This window comes from Acomys russatus, chromosome 29 (assembly GCF_903995435.1).
Source record: "Acomys russatus chromosome 29, mAcoRus1.1, whole genome shotgun sequence".
NCBI lineage: Eukaryota > Metazoa > Chordata > Mammalia > Rodentia > Muridae > Acomys > Acomys russatus.
This window is the reverse complement of record NC_067165.1, coordinates 29,649,801-29,670,808: the sequence shown is the minus strand read 5'-3', so window position 1 is coordinate 29,670,808 and position 21,008 is coordinate 29,649,801. Positions and strand designations below refer to the sequence as shown.

The 21,008-nt window shown below is 51.3% G+C and overlaps 1 pseudogene; it reads right to left on the bottom strand.

Annotated features, from left to right (window-relative positions):
- Nucleotides 1-274: 274 nt before the first annotated feature.
- On the bottom strand, nt 275-374 carry LOC127212150 (uncharacterized; annotated as a pseudogene).
- Between the last annotated feature and the right edge of the window lie 20,634 nt (nt 375-21,008).

Below are 21,008 nucleotides of genomic sequence, written 5' to 3'. Positions count from 1 at the left end.
CCAAGATCTAGACTCTGCCCACATGGCCCAAAGCCCCCTTAATGCCCTTTTGAGTTAATAGCTACACCCCAAAAAGTAACCACGGTTCTGATCTTTATCCAGTGCATTCTTTTTGTGTGGTCTTTTATTATTATTATTGGCAAGGTCTCGCTATGTAGCCCTGGCTGGCGTGGAACTCACTATATGGACCAGGCTGGCCTTGAACTCAGAGAACCACCACCTGCCTCTGCTTCCCAAGTGCTGGGGTTAAAGGTGAGTGCCACCACGCCCAGCCAAAAATTTCAGCTTTATGGATTTGCATGGCACCCTGGCACAGAGGCCATGATAATCTTTTCTGAGTCGTCCCAAGTTCAGCAGACGTGTTCCGGTGCCACTGAAGAGAGCACTCTGTTTGTCAGAGAGTCTTTTTGCTCAGGCTGGCCTCCACTTCCTCACTGCTGAGACTATGGCCGTGTGCTTCCATACCTAATCGGTTTTGGTTTTTCTTAGCCTTCATAAGCACAGAATCACTCTGAGTGGCCTCTTTCCAATCACAGGGTGATTGGGCTGAGCCTGAGAGTACGCTAGGATGGAATAAGCAGTACCGGAAGCCGCAGCACCAGAAGCCGGAAGGGAATCAAGGCCAAGGGGGTAGAATTGGAAAAGGCAGGAAAAGGGGAAACACAGAAAGTCTACCTGTGACCAAAGAGAGGAGTACAGGACTAGGTCAGGCATTCCTGAGAATGCATTTGTGGCTTCCCTGAAATGATCTGAGAGACTTCTCAAGTAGTTCAAGTACAGAAGAAAGTGGAGGGCTCTCAGAGCGTGGACAGAGGAGGGAGGTGCGGCAGCTTCATCAGCAGGGCTTCCTCACCGGTCCAGGGATGGGCTTCATCACCGGTCCAGGCATGGGCTTCCTCACTGGTCCAGGGATGGACTTCATCACCGGTCCAGGCATGGGCTTCCTCACTGGTCCAGGGATGGGCTTCATCACCGGTCCAGGCATGGGCTTCCTCACTGGTCCAGGGATGGGCTTCCTCACTGGTCCAGGGATGGGCTTCCTCACTGGTCCAGGCATGGGCTTCCTCACCGGTCCAGGCATGGGCTTCCTCACTGGTCCAGGCATGGGCTTCATTCTTTAGACAGTGAGGAGCCTCCTGGAACTGACTGGAAAGGGGGGCTGATGAGGTCTGGGCTTGTGGAAGACATACAGGTGGCCACGGGAGGTGGCATGGCATGGAGTGCAAGAAAGGCTTGGAGGCCAGTCATGTCATTGTCCAGTTGGCTGATTCATGCATCTGAACAATGTTTGCTCTTCCACTGTCTTCTTGTTCACTCATTCACTATTTCTGGGACTTGGGTTATTGCCCATTGCATTTCATCCCCAGCTGTGGTCTCTGACTAAGGTGGAGGGGGGATGGGGGAGGGAGGGTAGTTTGGCACATCTCGCTGGTCATTCCAAATTCTCTACTCATCCCCAAATTCTGGGAAATTCTTGTTTTCTGGTAACATTCGTATCATATCTTAAGGAAAACCTTCCTCTATGTTATATTTTCCCTAAGGATTGACTGCTCAGACGTGACCTTATTTTGTGAGACTGGTGACTCAACCCTGAGAAACGGGAAGTTCTTCAATTGATAAACACAAAGTCAACTCCGTGCCTTGGTGGAGAACATATCCCAAACGTTCAGGAGCGGATCACTAGGTCTACCTGTAATTATCGGGATGTTGGGGGTGGGGATAGAAAGACTGAAGTCCTGACTTGAAGTGGTGGTGCACGCCTTTGGTCCCAGCACTTGGGAGGCAGAGACAGGTAGATTGTTGTGAGTTTGAGGCCAGCCTGGTCTACAAAGGGAGTCCAGGACAGCCAAGGCTACACAGAGAAACTTTGTCTCGAAAAACCAAAATAAATAAATAATTAATAAAAAATAAATAAAAAGAAAGAAAATGGGTTTCCTACTGAAAGACTCCCCAGAGGCTTAACTACCTTGCCCATTTCTAGGGGGTCCATAGCTTCAGAACCCTCTCTGCCTGTAACATCTTAGGCACCCTCACATTTCTCAGAATGCTTTGGGGGGAAAAAGGGGATGTTCCCTGGCAGGAGCTCAGAGAACGCAGGAGAAAGAAGTCAAACTTTCAAACTTCACAAGAGGTTTGGGCTGGAGCGGGACAAAAGAGCCTGGACAGAGCAATTCCTCAGGCAGTCACTAAAAGTGTGGATTGAAAGGCTCCTGACCCCTACTCAGATCTAGCCAATGGTCAGGACATTCTCCACAGTTATGTGAAGAGTGGGGACTGACTTGGACATGAACTCTGGTGCCCCATATTTGACCACTTTCCCTTGGTGAGGAGGCCTGGTGGCACTCAAAGAAAGAATAAGCAGGCTACCAAGATGAGACTTGATAGCCTATGACCATATAGTGGGGGAGGAGGTCCCCCTCGGTCATAGACCAAGGGGAGGGGAATAAGGTGAAAGCGGGAGGGAGGGAGGAACAGGAGGATACAAGTGATGGGATAACAATTGAGTTGTAATCTGAATAAATTAATTAAATAAAAAAAGTTAATAGGAACTATGAATAAATAAATTAAATAAAATCACTGATTAATCAAAAAGAAAAAAGAAAGTCTCTTGAGAGAAAAGGAGAGGAAAGCCAGTGGCCACTGGATGGGACAGCGACTGAGGAACAAGTACACCTGACTCTCTGTGCCTGGCTCTGGTACCTTACCGCAGACCAGACGGAGGCACGAGGTAGGAGAACTCCTGGGTCCTCTGGGAAACAAACTGCGGTCCCACAGAGGGTGGGAAGGACTGTGCCCCTCAGCTGGGTTGCTTTCCGGAAGGGACTCCATCCAGTTTGTATATGATGGAGCTGCAGCCCTGGCTCTAGCGAGTCTTGTCCAGATCTCATCTTTGCTGCCTTGCACCTCAGCTATCACACCTGACGGGAATAAAAACCTGGTCAGAGCTTTTGCTGCAGTGTTGGGCATGGAGAGGGGCAATTTCAAAAGGGCTGTAGGTCTGTCTCTTTGTCTCAGCAAAGAGAATCCTGGAGCACTAAAACAGTTAAAGGACTCCGCCCCCCCCCCCTTCCTAAACAGAAGAGGGTAAAAACTGGTAGAACGAGTTAAAATGGCCTGTATTTTATTTTCTGTAAATCCCACCCATTTCATCCCCTCAGGGTTCAAGCAGGGCATCAGAATAACTCAGTGGGGGGCTCCCGCTCTTTGGGGCTCCACAGCCATCATTTGTCCTCACTTGGTGTGACTTGGCTGGGGTTAGCGGGTGAGGAGGGTGTCAGAGGTCACCAGGACTCCCAAAAGAGGATGTCTTTTTTTTTTTTCCAGGTGAGGCCTCTTTTATGGCGACACAGAGTAGTACCCCCAGGCTTGCCGGGCATCTCTCCTTGTCATAAACTAATGTTTGGGGCTGGTTAGTTCCTTGGAATGGACCCCCATTGAGCCTTTTGTATCACAGTCTTCGCTTGCCAGCATCTACCTCCCCTGGGGCTTCACGGTGGTTCCAGAAAGCATCTTTGCGTTTTTCAAACTGTTCCCCTGGCTGAGAAGTCTCTTCTGATAACCTGCTAGACAGATGCGGTGGCCTTTAAGGATGATATTGAACTCAGGGTCACAGCTGACAAAATGCCGAGGCAGGTTTCCAAACCTCGGTGTCCTGAGTCCAGAGCTTGTCAGCATAACCCCTGATGGAAGGCAGAAGACGATCTCTAAGTTAGAAGCTTAATTTTTAATACCTCCAATCTACCTTGCAAGCTTTAGGGAACCCTCAAGGAATGAAGAACAGAAGATAGTGAAACTAGCTGGGTGGTGGCGCACACCTTTAATCCCAACACTCAGGAGGCAGAGGCAGGTATCTCTGTGAGTTCGAGTTCTGATCTAGAGAGAGAGTTCCAGGTCAGCCAAGGCTACCCTGTTTCGAAAAAAAAAGAAAGAAAGAAAAAGATAGAAAGAAGAAAAGAAAAGAAGGTGAGACTGGTCCCACCCAGTTTGGATTGTGCCTATGTTGCCACTAGACTAAAAACAGAAAAATGAAATACTGTGACCATAGATGGATCATCAGTTCATTCAGAAGCAGTTGAAATAGAGCCAAACCACCAAAGCCACAGGCTAGAGAGTCAGGCCTGTCACCTGCCTGTCAGGACTCTTCTCTTCGCAGAGGTATCTCCAGAGCCCTTTAGTAGGTAAGAGTGCAGGTGACCTGGGAAAATACAAACGATAGAGCCCCATTGTGCAAGGGGAGGGGACTGGCACTGAGGCCTCATCTCCTCAGCAATTTGATTGCTTGCTGCTGAGGCCTGATCCTGATTGCTCAGGCACCCGGGCACAGAACAACAGTCCCGCTCACACCCTCAGAGGCAGGGGAATGTGGTGACTAAACCCCATCATCAGGCATACCTGCCCTGGGTTGAGTACCTTAGGTGGAAGATGCAAAAGAGACAGACACTCCCTGTTCTATGGGGTGGCATGCCCAACCCTGGTGATAAGAGCGATAGTCAACTCTCAGGATGGAACTAAGGGCTTTGCATGTGTTGCCTCATCCGCCAAAGCCTTACACGGTAGGAGTCATCCTACCCTATAGACTGAGATTGAGGTTCAGAGTGGCCACAGGGCTTGCCCAAGGTCACCCAAGAATATGTGGTAGGTCCAGGATCTGAACTCAGAACCCAAGCTCTCAAGTAGCTCTGCTGTGTGTGTGTGTGTGTGTGTGTGTGTGTGTGTGTGTGTGTTGGGGTCAAGGTCCATAACAGAGACTTCTGGACCCCCTAAGCTGAGTGAGGACTGAGAACTCTTATGAATTCCCAAGATACGTGGGATTCTGTGAAACCTGACAACAAAATCGATTTTGCTCAAGTTCACGGAAGAAAACAAAGGTTTCCTGAAGGAGCTTTGTGGAATTTCCCAGTGGCTTCCCGGTGGGCAGGATTGTGCCCTGACTCATTTCCCTCCCTAGCATGTAGCAGATGGGACAGCCTGGGCTGCCTAGAGCCCCTCCTGGAAGCAGACCTTGGCTGGTCCCTTCTGTGGTTCTTGCAGAAAGCCCCCAGCCTGACTCCTGCAGAAGGGGGCGTGCCTCCATACTCTTGACCATGGTGATGGCGGGGATTAATGAGTTTTTCTCATTTCACTTGTATTTGGAAGTGGGCAGTGTCTTGTTTTAATAATCCTTTCATGGGAACAGACTCGTAATGGACCCAGTGATAGCGGGCGGGGCGGGGGGGCAACCAGGGCACAAATCCTGGAAAGACTGGGCCTCAGGGCTCCCTCAGGACCCATGGCATCTGAGAGGTCTTTTCCAACAAGTCTGCTCCTTCTAGTATCAGGGGCCCCATGGGTCCCTCCCTCTGGCTACCTCTTGTTCTAGTCAGTTCCGCAAAGACCCCTACACAATGCTTTAGCACTTCTACCTTTCCCTGCTCAGCTCAGCATAGCCCACTTGATTGCCCCCTCTTTAATAACTGTAAATTTTCCCTTTTCTACTAACAAAAGAAACAATGTTGACAGATGAATAAAAATAAGAAAGTATAAGTTCCACCCGTTCCTTTCACCTCTGGGTTCCCTGATGCCTTCCTTGCTCCTTCTGAACGGACCTTTACAAATGGGGACAGAGCAACTTAGGGAGCGATGACGATGTGTAAGTGACAGACTTAAAGCCAGACAATCAGATCGAGACAGCTCTGCTGGGGTCACCTCGGGTGAGGTATGTCCCTCTTGGGCTTTACTTCATTTGTGACTGTGAGGGTCGAACGAGGATTCGCAAGCGCTGACAACCGTACTGTAAGGCCAGCCATTGTCACCGAGGCACCGAAAGTGTGTCCGTGCCATCCTTCTAGATTGCAGCCCGGTGCCTGGTTGTATTTGTTACCTTCTGCTTCCCCGAGCCTCACTGAAGGGCGCTGTTTTTCAGGATCAGATGCGGGGCTCCTTCATCCTTATCAAGGATGATCAGGAAAACAACTGCTTATTTCCGAGGTCTCTTGTTTCAAGGGGAGACTCTTTGGGGAGACTTTGGACCCTATGTGTTCCACGAACCGCTAGGCAGGAATGTAGGCGGTGTCGCTGGCAGAACTGATAAGAATCTGTTGTACAGCGCGTAAGAGGCTGGAGGCTGTCCACTTCCGTGCCCTGACCCTCTGGGAAAACCACTTTGGGGGCCTTCAAAGTGTGTGTGGGGGTGCTTAGCCGCTATACCTCCGTTTAGGTCCAGCGATGACAGAAAAAGACACAACAAACTGTAGAGCTCTCGATATACCTCCGGGTATACTTCTGGGACTCCCATGGGTCCATGCCGGTATCTTGGGTGATGCTCCATCTAAGAGCCCAGGTTCCTCACTTAACCAGAGGCTCTCTCTCAATCTCAGCTGACCAATAACAACTAATAACAAATTCTCACCCTGCGCCCTGGAAGACAGTTGGCTATAGAGAGAGGGGTGCTGTAAGGGAGGCTGGGTATGGATGCTGGGAACACAGCTGTGCATTGACATTGGAACCAGAAGCTGGTGGGTTGTACCCCTTGCTAAGTGGCGCCCACCCACCTACCATGCCAGCATTCCTTTATTAGGTACCAACTTTTGGCCACTGACTTTCCATCAAGGGACCATCTAACTCACTCCTTAGGGATGAGGGATGATGGGGAAACTTACAGATGCGAAACCACAGGCCCAGGGTGAAGACTCTGAGATACACCAATAAAGGGGGGGGGGGGGGACAAGGGTTCTAACTTCAGGGGTTTTCTCTTGTTGGTGAGGAAAGAGGGCAACCCCCAGCTTGTCCGGGGCATTAAGCCTTTAGTAAATTATACCCGTATTTTCATTTGCTCGGAAGTTATTCATTGACCACGTGTTGCACTGAGGCTTGGGGGCAAGTGACCTGTAAGGCTTTGACTTGTACTATTCTCACCCTCTGGAAGCTTCCAGCTCCCACAACCCCTTTACACAAAACGCCGACCACTTGGCCAACTCTCATTCTGCCTTTCCCCCTTCTGTTACCTGTCAAATCCATACTAGCGCAAAGGGCCATTTCCAGGACTCTGGAGGCAGGTAGATCTCAGCTTGCTTCTGCCCTGACACCACACAGAGGCTTCGATGTGGCATCACCTGCTTCAGCCTCTACAAGGTTATCTCGATCACAGGAACTAATTCAAAGGGATTGAGAGTCACGTGCTGCATACACACATCAAGTATGACACACACACACACACACACACACACACACACACACACACACCAGTCTGGCCCACTGGAGCCCACTGCACTGTTGCTTAGTCAATGAGTGAAAACTGCATTCTTCAGCCTGTAAGAGGAACCCTGTGCCCCACTGTTAGGTGGAAGTTCTAAGCAAGAACCCCCAGAGTTACTACTTAATTAATGACAATAGCTATCATTGCTAAGTGAAGGTCAGATATCTGTGTTTAGAGCTGGCATATCTGCTGACTTGAGTCTTCTCTTGGTGTGGGCCTATGTGTACATGTTTGTATGTGCCCTGGTATGTTCTCAAATGCCATTTTCCAGGCTCCATTCATCTTAGATTTTTTGAGACAAGGTCTCTCATGGATCTGGAACTCACTGAGTAGCCAGTGAGCCCCCAGAGATCTGCCAGGACTCTACCTGTCTCTAACCCCCTAACCCTGGGGGTTTATGAGCATGCAGTACCACACCTGGCTTTTTTTTTTTTTTTTTTTTTTTTTTTTTTTTTAATGTGGCTTCTAGGGATAAACTCAGGCTATGTTTGCACAGCCAGCACTTTACTGACTGAATCATGCCCTTGGCCCTCAGCCTTGTCTCTTTATCTCCACCTCTGCCCCAGGAAGGGCAGGAACACAATGGCTGTGGGCATTAGTTTTGGCTTAATCACTTTCTGGGATGGGGGTTGGGGGGGGGGGTGCCAGAGATCAATCCCGGGCCCTACAAAATCGGTATCAGCCAGCTACGTGCTTGGCCTTGTTTAATGATGGTGGAGCTGGGGTACCTCTCGTAGAACTTCCAAGTGTTAAAGCGATGCAGACTCAACACAGTCTGCCTGGTGGTGGTGGGCGGGGGGGGGGGGGGGAGGGGGGGGGGGGGGGGGGAGGGCAGGGGAGGGCAGGGGAGGGCAAGGGAAAAGTGCAATCTTGTTTCAGTCCTCACGGAGCATCACTGTTGGGCATTCACCACTACAATATTTCCTTACAGGCCAATGGATGAACCCGAGATCTGGGTAGTCACAGAGACCTGGGATGTTGGAAGGGCTGTCACATTGAATGTGCTCGGTACAGTATCTGACCCTGGGAGCTGGTGCTTATGTAGCACAGTGGTACGTCGGTGCTCAGTAAGCGTCCGCTGTCGACTGAGGCCTCAACTTCCGCTCAAGGAGCAGCTGGTCTTCCAGAGCAGGTCCCTGACAGGAGCAGCACACTCTCCTGCAGCAAGTGAATCATGACCAGTCATGTACCGCACAAAGCGCTTCGCACGAACCATTTGATTCACCTCGGGAGGAGGGAGCGTGATTCTGTATTCAAATGCAGGTGAGAAGGCTGAGGTTAGTCACTTGCCCAACCTCAGGATGCTGGGAAGTGCCTCGAACCCAGCTCCGAGTCTTCCAGCGGGCACTAAGCCCCTGACAGAGGATACAAAATAGTAGCCGTCATTAATGAGTGTCACTGCTGCTACTGGACATAATTATTATGTTACATCTGATTGGCTGGCCTGCTTATAATTTCTTAGACAGAGCAACCAAGAATTGGCTGTCCACACAAGGGCAGCCATGGCCAGCTTCCCCTTGGCCCTGGGCTACACCGTCTCCCCAGGAGTAGGAAAGGAAGCTAACCAGGCTTGAGCAATTCTTGGCCTCCTTGAGCTGTGGTGGTGAAGGTCTGTGTTGACCTTGCCAACATGGCTGGGAGGACTCCTGTGATCCTGCACACTGGCTCCTGACATCCTTGGTACCTATCCGGAGCACCTTCTGGAGGAAGCACAAAGGCTCTCGAATGATCTCTGACAATGGCTGTCACCACAGGGCCAGGACCCAGAGAGGGAGAGGAGGACCCGTTTACAGAGCCCAGCAAGCACAGACATGCCGCCTGAAATCCCGGTGCACCCCCCACCCCCCACCCCCAAGCTCAGCCAGCATGAGTCATACCACAACCATTGCAACACAGCTGACAGAAACTCTCCTGCCTTCTGAGAGGTGACTTAGCTTCAAAGAGAAGTGTGCCATCCTTCGGGCTGCAGCGGGCCTGCAGCCCCTGCCAGCACCACCAATCCTGTGAGTGACCGCTCAGAGCCAGTCCACCACTAGGGCTTGCCGCTGCTGCCTTCAACTACAGCGGGCGATTTGCCTCCCTCATCTCACGGCATGATCACAGAGTGCCTGACTCACTTTTGCTAATGACACGATGCATGTGAAGGCTTGGCATGGTACCTGCCTGATCTATGCAACATATAGAACATGTAACAGGAGCCCCGACACGGAAACCGGTGCTACAGAGTGACCAAGACAGACAAAGTGTCCACTCCCAAGGAGTTCACATTCCAGAGGAACGGGAGATAGATACCCTATGAAAAGGCTATGAGAAGGCCCAAAGGCCTTCAGAGGACAGAAGAAAGCGATGTGAAACCCAGGGGCTGAGTGCCTATGCTCCAGAGAGCCAGTATATTGGCAGTCAGTACAGTTTTCTTTGCTATATCAGAGCTCCTTAGGGATGGCCTCCAAACAGTCTCCGATGGCAAAGCACTCTGATCATTCCTCAAACCCAGTACCCCATCCTAAGAGGGATCTCCTGAATCCCTAGATGGAGGTAGCTGTTCAGGGTGCCTTTTCTCTCAGGTAGGGAGGAGAATGTCCAAGGTAAGGCTCCCAGGACGAATGAACAAAGATTTGCTTTGCCAAGCAGGGGGTGAGTGAAGATAGGGGTGAACGTGGGTAAGATTCCAAGATGCGTGGCTTAGATTTCTCTCCCTATTTTACCCCATGGAAACTCTCTGCTCCTGCCTGTACTCGTGGGCATTCTGGATTTACCACCCTAGATTGTGCACAGCCATCTCTCCACCATCATCTCCCATAAGAGGCATCTGATTTCTCCTGAGTGCCCAGCACAGAACCACATGCTCACCGCGATCAGCCAGCTAAGCCTCGGCCACCTTCAACTTTTCCATCCTTTCTGGGCTGGCTAGAGAGGCATGTGGTCTGCCCACATCCAGTTCAGATTGGCATCACACAAGATGAAAGGGTGCCTGCCCTACTTCCCCATCTCTCTCTCTCTCTCTCTCTCTCTCTCTCTCTCTCTCTCTCTCTCTCTCTCTCTCTGTCTACACACACACACACACACACACACACACACACACACACACGCGCGCGCGCGCGCGCGCAGGGGGCTTGGGAGGTGTGGCAAACTCCTCCCAAGTAGAAACCAGAATTTTTTTTCCCTCTGTTTCCCCAGAACCAGGAGACCTTGCATACATGGTGCTCAGTAAATGTCTGCTGTCGACTGAGGCCTCAACTTCCGCTCAAGGAGCAGCTGGTCTTCCAGAGCAGGTCTCTGACAGGAGCACTAGCTTTCACCCTTAGGCAAGTCACCTTACCTCTCCAGCCTACATTTCCTCCCTCTCCGGTAAAGGGCATGGGCAGAGGAGGAAGGACAAACTGACAGAAAGTCAGTCCGTCCTAGCTGGTTTACTGGGAGAATCCGAAGAAACCACTTGGCTAGCAAAACAGGGGAAAGTTGTGGAGGAAAGAAAGGAGACTAACAGAAATACACCTGCTCTCTCTCGAGATTTTCCAGGTAGAGAAGGTGAGTGTAAAGAGATGTGGTGTCTATGGGGAGATGCTTCTGGGATCCAGGATACGAGGGGAGAGACAATGGACCAAGACTTCTTTTGAGCCAAGTACCTGTCTGTATTTTTCCTCCAGTTCTGACGTCCCTTCCCAATGTTTGTCTCCTCCCTCCTCTCTCGTCTCCACCCCCCCTCACCCCCTCAGCAGGGAGGGAATTGGCCAGCTCCACCCCAGTCAGCCCCCCCCAGAGCTCCGCCCCTGCTGGTGGACCAAAAGTTAACAGCTGCACCTGCTGTGGTTTACCTGCAGTCGGCACCTGTGCTTACAGCCAATCAGCGCCAACGCCACAGGGGACCGCTGTCAGCGAAATCTCAACATCCAAAGCGCAGCGTAAATCAAACACTTCCCTAGGCAGGGAGGGAATGTCTGTGTCAAACGAGAGTTAGAGGCGAGCGAGCGAGCGAGCGAGCGAGCGGTCAGCAGCGCCTGCCTGCGTGCCAAGACACGGATCGCTGGAACCTCGGAGAAGATGTCGAATGAACTTGAGTGAGTAAACCCGTGGATGCCGGGCCTCCGCAGCTTACCGGAGCTGGCTAGGTTTCCTACAGAGGGCCGAGCAGGGAGGCCGGCGCCAGGATTCACACGGCAATTTGTAAGGGTGAATGAATGGGCTGACGATCCTGCGCTGGCGTGTCGAGGCACGCTCCGCTCTCTATCTAGAGCTGCCTGTTTCCCTGGGAAAATAGTTTTTCTTTCTCTCTGTGCTGAGCAGTTTCGAGGAAGGCAAACCTGGGGCTGCCTGAATTCGTGAATCTTGGCATCGCTTTTGGATACTCTGAAAGGGCCGTAGAAATCAGAGACACTCCCGCCTGGCGGAAGCTTTCTCTCTTACCAAGGGGAACGAACTTCTCAGAGCTGTCTTAGGCAAAGCGTTGCGTTTCTGTAAAGGTACTTGTATGTTGCGTTGGAACAATCCCAAGCGAGATCGCCACTCTAGTGGCTGAACACATGCTCTCTGTAGCGGCTTTCCTTAAGTTCAAAATCCAGGCTCTGTCCTTCCTATGTTCTTAAACAAGTCATATCGACTTTTCCTCATCTAGAAAATGGGAACAAGAGAGCTTTGTAGGATTCTTAAGCCCTCGGAAAGCTGTAAAATGCTTGCCAAAGAGCCTGGTCTGAAGCTGAGTTCAATAAAAATGTGGTCAGTTTTATCCAGAGGCAGTCCTACGGCTGGGGAAGCCGAGGAGTGATTTTGATGAGGTCATCTGTGTTGCCTGGCAGGATGCAGGTGCATTCCTGCCCACATCTGGGATTCAAAATCCCCGACTAGCTGACGCTGACCTCACTTTCGGCCTCTGCTTCAGGTCCAGACGTACAAGACTCGGGAAGAGTCGAGGGTGTGGCTTGCTTTAACTTGTGGGCAAAGAGCTAAAGGCCAGACTCCTTGAGCACCAACTTTCTTTTTTTTTCCTGCCATCTTCAGCGCTGACAGCTTTGTTGTTTCCTCCCCTTCTCTGTCTCTCTCTTTGGAGCTTTTCCTTGGCTGGTTAAGAACTTAAACACTTACAGGCAGAGGAATTGATGGCTCTTAACTGCTGACACTGACTGGCTAGCTGAGGTGTGTCTGGCTTGGCCACATCCCCTGTCCAGTCGCTATGGTTGCGAGCATCAGATTTCTTTTTTCCCTGATCGCTCCACTTGTTACCTGAGTGGCTTTGGACAAGGCGCTTTACCCAAGCCTTAGCCTCCTTACCCGTGGACTGTGACCAATAGCAGAACTTACGGAGTTGTTGTGGGATTTAATTTTAGAACAGTGATTCAAGCCAGGCGGTGGTGGCGCGCACCTTTATTCCCAGCACTAGGGAAGCAGAGGCAGGTAGATTCCTGTGAGTTCGAGGCCAGCCTGGTCTACAATGTGAGTCCAGGACAGCCAAGGATACACAGAGAAACCCTGTCTTGAAAAACCAAAATAAATAAATAAAAAACAGTGATTCATTTAAAGCCCAGGAGGGAGCACGCTAATAATGCTATTCTTGCTTCATGGGGAATTGAATAGCTAGGCATTTTTGAACCCACTTGCTTTTTATTTTTACACACACACACACACACACACACACACACACACACACACACACACAGTCATCCCCCAGCACACTTAGACACACCAAGTAAAGCTGCAGACTATCTATTCAGGTTGCTCATTAGGGGGTATGTGTCCTGAGGCTGGCTTACTTGGACAGAAAGCTTTCAGCTTGTGTTCTTAATGGTTTGGGTTTGAAGTCAGATCAGCTGACAGTAGAGGCTTCTCCAAGTAATTGCAGAGACCAACTTTGAAGCTGCCATTTGCGATTATGATGGTTGACCCTGTGGGCTCAGCTGCTCCTATAACTGGTGTGTGTGTGTGTGTGTATTCTGAGCTGCTGCTCCTGCTGATGTGGTCTTGGGCCAGGCTGTGTGACCTTGCCTGGAAAATCATGCCAGGTCAAGCAGACATCTCCAGGCCTCGGAGAATGAACAACTTGTCAGCCCCGAGGCGGTGGTGAAAAGTCAGGTCTGCATCTGCATCGAATCAAATGGAATGAGTTTGTCCTCCCTAACTCTTGGCTCCCTCACTGGTAAAATGTGGACTATGAACACACCTACCTACAGGGACACACTGAGCCTAGTAGTGGACCAGCTGGCCCACTAGCCCCATTGCTAAGCCTCCAGTGGGAGGTGGCCCTGAAAAAGCCAGGCAATGTAGTCAGAAACCAGCTCAAGACAGCTGGTGGGTGGTGAGCACCGGCCTTTCATGTGGTCAGACCCAGCACCTGGCACCTCTGCCAGCCACCCTGGGTGCTTCCAGCCCACAGCCTACCAGTACCCCGTGGCCAGAGCTAGCTGCAAGGGTTCCTGGAGCTCTGATTTCTAGCTTCGCAGGAAAAACAGTCTGGCCATGCCCACTGCCCACCATGGGCCTGGCTAAGTGGGGCTGTCTGGCACAGGCCCTCATCTAGTCTGGAGTCTGTGGCTCTCTTCAGGGCCAGATTCTTGGTGACCATTAGCCTCTTCGGACTCTCCTGAGTGCCCTACTGTGTGCAAGGCTGTCCAAGACACCTGTTAAGGGGTGGAGGGTTTGACACCTTTCATATACAGTAGGTCCATTCCGTTAACACCATGCCTCAGCGCCCTGGCCTCTGCATCCCACAGCAGGAACCCTGTGCTATTGGGAACAGAGACTAGAGCGTGGCAGTAGTCTAGAGGGCTCGCAACGCTCCTCTCCGCCCCCCCCCCGGCCCGCAGCGCTGAAAGAGTTAACCCGGAGCGCCGCCCCGCTGCGGTTTTGTGGTCGAAACCGTGATTGCCAGGAGCAAATTTTTGTCGTGCAGGAGGTGTGTTATTAAAAGTCGGAGTTATGCGGTTGGTGAATGAAAAGTTAAAAGCCCTCATTAAGCTCCGGCTGTAAAACGGGGCGGAGCGGGGGCGGGGGCGGGGGCGGTGGGTGCTGTTGAAGTGGTAACGGAGGCAGCTGCACATGCGCAGTCTGGGAAGCGCGCCAACCCGGTATAGTCAAGACCAACTTCTGAGCCCTCTGCTGGGTTCAGACAAAAAGAGGACACAGTGGCTAAGCTCCAAGCGCCCACCGCCCCCCCTCCCCCGATGCTCTGGCAAGCGCTTGATCAGCACTTCTCTTTCTTCCTTCTTGGTAACCTAAGCGAGATGGGAATGTATCGAGTGACATTGTTTAGCCAAGATCTCATGGAAGAGCTGGGGTCTCTCACCTGGATCCCAATCAGAGACTCAAGCATCTAAACGTAGACATTAGTTATAAGGGTGTAGATCAATTCCCTGCTTTTCGTTTTTCCGTATGTTCCTTGCTATGTATGTACGTACGTTTGTATGTATGTATGAATGTATGTGAGACAGTGCCTCTGTGTACCCCGTCCGGAACTCAAGTAGCACAGGCTGGCTTTCAACTCACCATCTTCCTGCCTCAGCTTCTCCGGGGTTGGGATTACATGTGAGCACCACCACACCCGACTCCCATTTCATATACTTGAGTTTTACAAGGCTGCGTAGTTTTTTAAATGAAGCAAAGGAAGAAAGAGTTGTCACCTGTAAGAAATAATTATTTTTTTGGCTCACCCAGAACACCGTTGTCAAAACGTGGTTGCTGTGACTGGGGCTCGTAGCTCAGTTAGAGCCTTTGTCAGGCATGTACAAGACACTGAGCTCAAAACCCCAGCCCCACTACTAAAAGTACCTAAGTAAACAAAGAGGTCCCCGGCTCTCCTCACGTGGGAACTTGGATATGCAAATTATTAGCCCCGCCCCGGTTCTGAATCAGCCCCGCTGGGGGCGGTGCTGGCCATTATTTGTTTTAACAGGCCTTCCAGGTGATTCTGGTGTGTACTCAAGTTTTAAAACCACTGGCCTAGAAGACCCGGTAGAGGTTTGGGGAAAAGGGTTCCCAGGCCCGCCACTGGCCTGTTGTCATTGCTGAGTCAGTGGGCCCAGAGCCCCGGCTGCGAGGTCACACCTGTGTTAAAGCCCAGACTGCCTGAAGAACAGTGACTTTCCCACAGCCTCAGTGTCTGCGTTGTATAAAAAAAAATGGTGATAAAAAACACCCACCTCTCGGGCTGTGGGTGAGAAGGCCAGGAGCTGGGTGTGTCAACCATCCAAGTGGTTCCCCTTTTCTAGAATTTTCTTCCTCTCTCTATTCCATCTGCCTCCTACAAAGTCCAGTGGGCTAAGGCACTGGTCACCAGGTGTGACGGCCTGAGTTCAGTTCCTGGGCACAGACGGTGGAGAGAGAGAATGGCCGCCTGCAAGTTGTCCTCTGATCACACGTGAGCATACACAGCAGATGTGAGCACGCACACACACACACACACACACACATATGTAAAGAGTTTCTACTTCCCAGGAGTTTATCAGGGAGCCATTGAGAACTGGGGACACTGAAGGATAGAGTCAGCTTTGTGTCTCCAGTGCTCAGCACATGCCACCCACCATGGAGTAACCCTCATCAAGTGCTTGCTGAATGGATCATACATGAAATCAGAGGTGCAGCTCTCTGACTGAGAGGTAGACCTCAATTTTTTTTTCACATCCCTACTGAACAGTAGAGGAGGGGGGGAAAATCAGACAAGAAGTCAAGGGAAGCAAGCATAAAAGAAAAGTTCCCACACAGGGGAGAGTTTTTCAAAGGGCAGAAAGCAAGTTTCTGGTATAATTACAAAACGGCATGTAATTAATTCAATGCAGTCCGTCCACATGAGGAGGCGGCCCCGGGCTCCTGCCACAATCTTGGAAGCTCCAGGGGAGCCTGCCTGCTGCTAGGAAGGGATGACCCGCTTAACAGACAGGGAGAAAGGAAAGCGAGGCTGTGAACTGTGCCCATTGGCTGGAATGACCACTCAAAGCGAGCGGCTCAGAGTGGTGACAATGGAGGGACAGCTGGTATCGTTTCGTACTCGCACTTGTCCCACGTTGCATCTTTTCGCTAGTGACACTTCACAGAGTCACCTTAAAAAATGAAAGACCCATGAGTGGAAATCCTTTAGCTGGCTCTCAGCACTTAGTGACCCCGGGATGAATGAATGATCCCCAACATCGCACCTCAGTGAGATTCTCACTTTCATCTTCCCACAAAAGGCACAGAGGTGACAGGTCACCTGCTCAAAGTGACACAGCTAGCAAGTAGCGTGTTTCAAGGCTGGAGCCCTAAGCATAGCACTGGGACACACCCCTCCAACTGCATATGGGTGCTGCCTCGAACAAACCGGGGTGGCCACACAGTCACGTCCTGCATCATCTCCCCCACTGAGAGCACCGTAGGGAGTCCCGTGGTTCATGAGGCAAGGCACACCTCCCAATATGTGGAGCCAGAAAACCAGATGGCCCTATTGGCAAGCTAAAGGCCCCCGGGGGTGCCCCTGTCATGCTCAGAAACCCCTGTGTGGGGCTGGCTGAAAAATGATTCCTTGGTGAACAGTCGTGGCAGGGCGTCCCTGTGAGTGACTGCTGTGTGATTGATCACTGGTGATGAAGCTGGGTGGTTCACAGCTGGGTTTGGCAAGTCACTGACTGGGTGTACCTAAAGGTCTACGCCCAGTTCAGGTGGCCCCCGGAACTCTTCCTCCTTAAGCTCCAGGGAACTGGAACCCAGCTTGCTCAATCTACCGTGGGGCAAGGTACATCCATAGGTGAGCCTTAACGCTGTCCCCTTTGGCAGTGGCCTTCTTGTTTTACCAAACACACAGCCCTGGGTTACTGAGATGCCTGGACCCGTGTACAGGTATTGACGTCAGAGCTGGGTAAGAAACTCTGAGACCCCCCTGCCTTGTGTGTTTTAGGTCTTAGCACTTCTTTGGGACTTCGTGTCTAAGGCCCCTCAATACCTGGACTTGCCTGGATTTTAACAGAAGGAAAGGGCATGAGAAGGTTTCAGCTAGCAGCTGGGGTGTCACCTGCTTTGCCTCCCTGGAGTCTGAGGTGGTTCAGGTCCAATACAGCGGCCACTGTGAGTCAGAGCACAGCTGGGATAAAGCCTCGCTTCTCCACTCTCCGCTTCTTCTGTGTGTTGGAACATGCTAGAATCAAGACATGAGGCTGACTGAGCATGAGACAGCTGCTACTACAGCCCTCCTATGCCAGGGAAAGGTTCCAGCTGCCTGGGCCACCCCCTGTCTGGATAGTTTGCACACCCTTGCTGGCCAGTAACAGAGACCTAGCAGCCAGGTTTAGAGAGCTCCTCTCTCTTCTGCTTTCCAGATCTTTCTTTCCAGTGGAGACTATGGAAGGGGGAGCTCTGGAATGGCAGCTTTGGGAAGAAGGCTTTTGATGCCATGAGCTGGCAACCCTAGTTCTAGGCCTGACATGCCAGTACCAGCTGGTGGCCCTTAGGCAAATCAGTAGCCTTGTCCATGGGTGGTTTCCATTGCTATCAAATGGGGACAGTCATATCTTCCCTCCCTTCCTTATAGGCATATTGCAGGACCTCAGATATGACAAATGGATGACGGGTACCTGCTTGAAAAAAAAAAAAAACAACACAGTATGCAAATGAGAGGGATTGTCAAATCCTGGACTTGAGGTTCCTCCTCAGTCAGCTGGACTTCCTTGAGACATGCAAACTGCCTGCCTCACACCCAGCACACAGTAGGCCAGGCTTCGAGCTGAGGCCTCTGACCTTGGCTCTCACTTAGAAGGTCTCAGGTCCTCAGCATCCCATCTTCTCCCTGTATCCTCAGTAAACACCCATCATTAACTCCCCAGGGTTCAGGCAGCTCGAGGGGCCTCTGGCTTCTTCATCACTTTCTTCACCTATTTGGTATTAGTTGTCTGTTTGAGGGGGGAGGTCTGTCTGTCTTTACCCTCTATGATGACAAGGGCCACCCTGTCTTGCTGTCCCTAGAACAGGGACTGGACCACAGCAGTCAATATCTCCTACAATGACGCTGGAGTCCTGGGCTCTACTTTTCCCCTCTGTCCCTCGGTGTAAAGACTTCCCAGGTGGAGTTTCCCAGGCCAAGTTCCCAGATCACCTCCTGTCTCCACTGTCTCTTTCAGGGTCTTTAAAGGAGGGCTAATAACCACCATGTGTGTTGGGAGTCTCCACCAGATAAGGACTGAGAAAGGCAAGGCAAGGGGTTATTACACTGTCTCCCGTGTCCTTTGACTAGAGCTGGTTCACAGCCCAAGGCTTGGAGGGGCGTGATCATTCAGGGACCTCAGGCAGAGTCTCCCTTTACTCTCTTATATTTTTGGTTGTGAGCCTAGCCTTTAACGGCTGAGCCATCTCTCCAGCCCCTCCCCTTTACTCTCATGCTGGGATGCTGGGATGATGATGATGATGACGACGACGCCGACAACGATGGTCTATTTACAGTGCCATTATAGTTGGCAGGCTCATAAGCACATTTCTTATGGTAATGCATGTAATTCTCCTAATGACCCAGGAGAGATTAACTCTATGCTGTAAGGCAGCCACCCCTGGTGGCTGATAATACTGTGTTCTCATTAATATTCTTCCCAGCACTTATCACGAACTAAAATTAACTCACCTGCATGTTTATGGTCTGTCTGCTCCAATTAGGCAGAAAGTTCCATGGGAGTCAAGCCTTATCTGCTTTGGACTTGGCCAATTTCCCAGGGCCTGAAAGAGCCCTTGACTGAGCACATGGGAAACAGGCAATAGATCCATTTAGCAGATGGGAAAATCAGCCGAGAAGTCCGAGGGCCTTCCTGTCTCAAGAACACACAGCTCCCCAACTCACAGGCTATGTTACTTTTTCCCATGGTGCACCGGGCTCTCTGTGCTGTGCCCTGATAGAGATCTGAGGTCATCACAAATATGGCCCAAGGACAAGTCCTTTCCCCAACTAGCTGTCCCACTCTCCTCCCATGTTTTGATGGAGCAGGAGTTTTGTCTTAGACAAGGACACCAACTGAGTCTGGGCAGGATCTAGGGAAGGTGACCTCGTAGGACAGATACCACCTGGTTTTCCCTTCATTCTGAGCTGTCACTCGTGAATAGGGCTAATTCCTTCTTGGAAGCCCTTCCCGTGGAGCCTGTCGTAGCTCCTGTGATGGTCAGCTCTGCCTCACCCACTGGGCCCTCAGCCCTTGTAGTCTTTCAAAGAACACAGAACCCAGTTCCTGATTTCAGGATTTGGCACAGAACTCTGCTGACCTCAGGCATAGTCAAGACTTCCAGGAAGCCAAATGCTTAGCCTTTAAGCATGAGGCCAACTGGTGGCACAGGTGGGCATGGGGCAAGCCCAGCGCGGTGGCACACGTCTATAATCCCAGCACTCTGGGAGGCTGAGGCAGAAGGATCTCCATGAGTTCGAGGCCAGCCAGGTCTACAAAGTGAGTCCAGGACAGCCAGGGCTACATAGAAAAACCCTGTCTGGGGAAAAAAAAAAAAAAAAGGTGTGGTGGGGCTGGGAGGATGGGCACGAGGACTTCTGGGCCCTTAGCTCCTGCTCAGAAACCCTTCCTAGCACTGTCACAGCTGCTTATGCCTCCAGCCTGTGTGGGTGGGAAATTCCTCGGCGCCTTGTGGAGAACTGGTTCAGTGTATTCCAGAGGAAGGAAATTTCCAGACTAGGAACGGCATCTAGGTAACTGGGGGACTGAGAGCTGATACTTGGAGACCAAGAGGTCAGAGTTCAAGTTGAGCCAGCAGCACTTCCGGGCTGAGCGACCTTAGTGGATGATGGCTGTTTGAGTCTCAGTTCCCCCTTCTGTAAAAGGGGATGGTGCTGTCTGTATCTCAGGGCTATCGTGTATGACAGATGGGGGTGCCACCCAGAAGCAGTTGGCACAGTGTCTGCCTGTGGCAGTTGCTTAAGATACCTACTTGTTTGTTGAGGAATCAGACTTAGGGATCCAGAAGGAAGCATTGGAGACCCTTGTACCCCAAAGCCCACCCCCCCATCTAAAAGTTCTTATGTGTGACTCTACTGTCTTTTAAATTTTATTTTACAAGAAGGGCCAGAAAATGGATAGCCCTACAAAACTGAGACTGGCCATTTCTTAGTCAGTAGACCATGAGCAGAAGTCCAGATGTGTGCATGACCAGGGCTGGTAACACAGCAGAGCCAGCATCCAGCTCTGAGCCAGCCTTGAACATTGGTGTGGTATGCATACATTAAGTGCTTCTTAAGTGCCAACAGGGCGTGTACGCACTAAGCATTTGTTATGTACCAGGCAGGGCTCTAAGCATTTTTCTCAAGTGTGAATCAAAGTACGTAGGCTGCATAATCCTTCTTCTATAATCTTTATTCATAAATACACTGTGAGCCCCCGGGAGAACTTGCTGACCAGCAGGGGGAACAAGAAAGGTGGGGTGCCCCAGACAGGCCCTGCTTTTCCCATGCTGCCTTCTTTAGGGAGTGCCCTATAGCCCAGGGCCTGGCAGGGGTCGGGGCTTGTTCAGTCAGTTCCTCTAACCCCAGGCTCAGGGGCAGTGAGGAGGGGCCTCTCCTCACCTCTCCGACTTGAGGCCTCTTGATTTATAGCCACAGAAACTCGGGTGTGCCTCGTTCTTATGCTCCTACAACAGGAAGGTTTCTGTCATTGCTCTTTCCTGTGTGACAGTTCTTTCTGCCTCCCTCTGGTAGCCCAATGAGATGGCACGCAGTATGAAATGGCTGACACCATGCTGGATGGGAACCGCACACCAACTGTCCCCATAGTGCCTGCTGCCTGGGCCCAGCTTGGCTGACGATTCCATTGTGAGTGGAGGCCGTACCTGAGCCTCAGGCAGC